Below are 4609 nucleotides of genomic sequence, written 5' to 3'. Positions count from 1 at the left end.
GGGGTCCCCTGCCCAGGCATGATTCCTGGGCCAGAGGCCTCAGGCCTGGGCGGGGTCAGAGCCAGTGATCAGGGGGAGATGGGGGTCCTCTGTCCAAGCCTGACACCTCTGGTGGAGGCATCAGGCCTGGGCAAGGGGTCGATCAGGCGATCGGTGGGTGATGGGGGTCTACGCCTCTGGCCGAGGCATCAGGCCTGGGCAAGGGGCAGAGCCAACAATCAGAGGGGTCTGGGGTCCCCTGCCCAGCTCTGATGCCTGGGCCAGAGGCGTCAGACCTGGGCAAGGGGCCGATCCTGCGATTGGAGGGTGATGGGGGTCAACGCCTGAGGGCTCCCAGTATGTGAGAGGGGGCAGGCTGGGCTTAGGGACACCCCCCACATACACACCCAGTGCACGAATTTTGTGCACCGGGCCCCTAGTATATATATAATGACTAGAGACATTTGTCAGAGCATAATAGGGGTGGGGTGAGAAAGCAGAGGTAAGGTCTTCGAAGACTGCTCATTTGAGATGCTTCACAGTGAAAAAAGAGAGCTGGGCTGATGCAAAGGGAAACCAGCTGGAGAAAAGGATGGTATATCAAAGACAGTTCTGAGCCTGAGGTCTTAGGTGAAAGTTCTAGTTGATTCAGAGACTCATAGGTGATGAGGCTTCAAGGAGTCTGAAGTCCAGTGGAGGTGAAGGTCCTAGGAACTGGGAAGGTAACAGGTTCAGGTAAAGACTGAGGTAGGTGTTTAAATCAGGAAGATGAGCATGGTTTGTCACTTGCACGTTATATTCCATATCATTTTGTATTAGTTTCAGGTGTATGGCATAGTCATCAGATAATCATATACTTTATAAAGTATTCTCCTGATATTTCCAGCACCCACCTTGCCAGGTTAGTACATACATACATACATAGTTATTACAATATTATGACTCTATTCCCTATGTGGTACTTTTTACATTCTCATGACTCTTTTGTAACTATCAATCTATACTTCTCAATCCCTACACCCTTTTCACCTGTAATTGAAAAAAAATTTTTTTTAAAAATGTTTTTGATTTCAGAGAGTGGAAGGGAGAGGAAGAGAGAGATAGAAACATCAATGATGAGAAAGAATCATCGATGGGTTGTATGGCCCCTACTGGGGATAAAGCTCACACATTGAACCTCGACCTCCTGGTTCATAGGTTGATGTTCAACCACAGGCCAGACATGTAATTGAAAAAAAAATTTTTTAAAAAGAACTACAAAAAACAAACTGATTAAAAAATGGATGAAGGAAAAAAAAGAGAAGAGGGTTGTATGAAAAGTATGACTCTATGGGTTTAGTATTGTCCCTTAGGTAATGTCTGGTTTCACAAGTATTAACAGTTTTTAATGACTTGGTTAAAAAGTTGGCACAAGTCTCCTTTGTGATGACACAATTTTAAATTTGACTCATTTATATTTTATAGTTTATAGTTTCATGACAATAGCTAACTCTGGAAAGTTCTACAGTGTTCATTGTATGAGATAATGGTAATATATGCAATACACCTTGCTCAAGAGTCTGGCAGCAAATAATAGATGCTCAATAATTTATTTCCTTTTGTGTGTGGCTTCTGAGACAAACAAACAAACAAAACAAACAAAACAAAAAACCTCTTCTCATGTAGAAAACTTCAACAGAGCAACCAGTGCAGAGTAAGAATTAAGGGCTGGAGAGAAAGAAAATAGTACCTCAGTACTTTCTTCCCTTTGTGAAATTTCTGGGGGCAACAGAAGAACAGGATAACCTAGGAAAGAATAGTGCTTGGAGGAGAGTGGAATTGAGGCATCCTTCATCCATCTGGATCGTCTGCTTCTATGGTCAGCAGTTGCTGATCTGTCAGTAGCATAACTTGAACCCTGGACCATTGCGCTGAACTGTCATTCTTCCAACTCCAGGTGCTATAAGCCTTAACTTGAATTTGAGAGCGAAGTCCTATTAAGCTGGAAAGGCATTTCACAGGATGAGTCAGCGTTACTCAGCTATAAGCACGCCAACCAAGATGTGTCAGATGGTGCATTTTCAAAAGCGTTCTGAGCTGTTTCTGTCTAGACAAAGGTTTTCTTCAAAGCTCCCAAGGTTATCACTGTCATCTGCAGAAATGGGTAACAAGCCCACGTGCCATGCTGGGAATGACTTTTGATGGAAATGTGGGCTGAGATGGAATCTTCCCTGCAGAGTGATTGCTAAAAAGGCAGGCTCTGCCCCTAGGCCCTATCAGCCATTGCCAACCCTTTCATCCCATCAGGCGGACCGACCGGCTGCTGGGAGAGGGCAGAGGGCCTAAAGTTGCTTTATATTTTCTTTATTGGTCCATGAAACCATAGAACTATTTCTAGCTCTTTGATTATTATCGCTGAGTTATGTGTGTGTTTGATGCCCAGGCTGTCTGGGTGGTGAGATTGGTTTTTAATCCTTTCGTAGCTATTTAGCTGCGTCCTTTTGTGAAAACCTGTCAGCGGCCTTTTCATGTTGGGTTACTTGCTGTCATTAACCAGGGCCAGAGCGAAACCGCAGATGCTGCAGAAGGCGCAGCCAGACGAGAAAACTCTCCAAACTGGTTTTTGCCTACAGAGCAAGCGTTGAAGGGGCCACTCCTGAAGACATTTCTCATTTCCCTGACAGTGGAAATCTCTGGGGAAGGAATCCTATCTCAGAGTCATGGGACCAGAAAGCGCCTTGGGAAATGACCTGGTTTAACCCTGGGGGTTTTAGTGAAATGAAGGATTAAACCATAGAGGGCAGAAGTGTATCTGTTCTCTCTTAAAACACCTCCACTGACAGAAATTTCCCATTAGCTAACATTTTCTGAGGACCGACAAGAAGGCGGGCTGGCCCTTAAATGTACTACTCTCATCTGATCTTCACAACATTCCTAAGATGTAGGTATTATATATCACTTCTATTTTAAAGATGAGGAGACTGAAGCTTAGAGAGGCGAAGTACTTATCACACAGACAGGTGGTAGCAAACTGTGTCTGGTTGGTCTTCATCCATCCATCCATTCATCAATCAGCAAGCACGTACTGACTGCCTACATGGAGTTTAATATTAGGAAGAGGAAGAGTTAATAAACAAGCATAAATAAGTATGTTTCAGTTGGTGACCATGGCTAAGAAAAATAAAACCAGGATTTCTGCAATTCAATTACTTTTCACCCTTATTTCCAACCACCATCTCTTCTTTCACTGTTCTGAAGTAGTCCTTTGCAGATTCAAATGACTACATCACTTTCAATCCTAACAGCCTATTTGAAGACTCACAGCTCAATACCCACCTAGGAAAAACCAAAACAAACAAAGCAAGGGACAAGTAGAATAAAGTACATTTGGGGCCCTGGCTATTTAGGGGACCCCCACACTCCCAACACCTATTTAGCTGCACAGCAATCAAGGTTGATTTGGAATGTGAGAGCACTTCCTGATATAACTCTGGTTTGACATGTGAGGGAGAGGAAGTGTTCTTACAGAAGGCCCATGACTTCAGCTATAGAAAGGATCTAGATTCCAAGATTCCAGTCGTGACCTCAGCATTTCCTGGATGTGTTTCCTTGGACAAGTGACATGACTTCTCTGAACTTATTTCTTCATCTGTAGAATTCAGGGTAGTAACACTTATTCCATCTCACAGGCTTACAGTAAAGGTGAAATGAGGCCACATAGGTATAAGATCTCCATCAACTAGAAAGTTCTATCACTATTAACCCGTGTGCAAAGCAATTCTCTAATGGAAGACAGGGATAGCTTTGCAGAGAAATATAACCACTGTATTGATACTGAGGAAAACTCCTGTTCAGCAGTTAATGTTGATTCTTATGTATACTGAAGGAAACAGTAATATGCTGTTTCCTAATTTGTGTAATGAGCCACTCCAAAACTTACAACAGCCATGATTTATTATCAGAGAAATAGAATTGCTGGATGGCCTAAGATGGTCTCTCTTTTTATGGTCCTTCATCCCCAAGGAGGTCTGGGCTTCTTTCAGTACCAATCTCAGAGCAGCAAGAAGGAAAGAATGGAGGCTGCTAGGCCATTGGAGGGTCTGCATTCTTTTGGTCAAAGCAAGTCACAAGGCCAGTGCAGACTGAGACGGAAGGGTCCACCTCTTGATGGGGGAAAGCCACCTTGCAGAGGAACCCAGGATAGGAGAAAACTGCGGTGGCCTGCTGGCAAATGACCTACCATAAATACTTTGTATAGGAGATTATCCTTCTAAAAAATCATTATTTGTAAGTCCATTTTTAAATTATTTCAAACTTACATTAAAGTTGTCAGAGCACTACAGAGAACTCCCACACCCCCATTCACCCACATTCCCTGTTTATATTTTACCTTACCGCATTTGCCCACTCTGAATAATTAAGTACTAATTATCATTAGCTGTTTTCTGAATCTTTAAACACTAGAGGCCCGGTGCACAAAAATTTGTGCACTCAGGGGGGAGGGGGGTCCCTCAGCCCGGCCTGTGCCCTCTAGCAGTCTGGGACTCCTCGGGAGATAACGCTGCTGGCTTAGGCCTGCTCCCGGGTGGCAGAGGGCAGGCCCAATCCCTAGGTGCAGCCCCTGGTCGGGCTCAGAGCAGGGCCGATTGGG

Source organism: Myotis davidii, unplaced genomic scaffold (assembly GCF_000327345.1).
Source record: "Myotis davidii unplaced genomic scaffold, ASM32734v1 scaffold120, whole genome shotgun sequence".
NCBI lineage: Eukaryota > Metazoa > Chordata > Mammalia > Chiroptera > Vespertilionidae > Myotis > Myotis davidii.
This window is presented reverse-complemented; position numbering follows the sequence as displayed.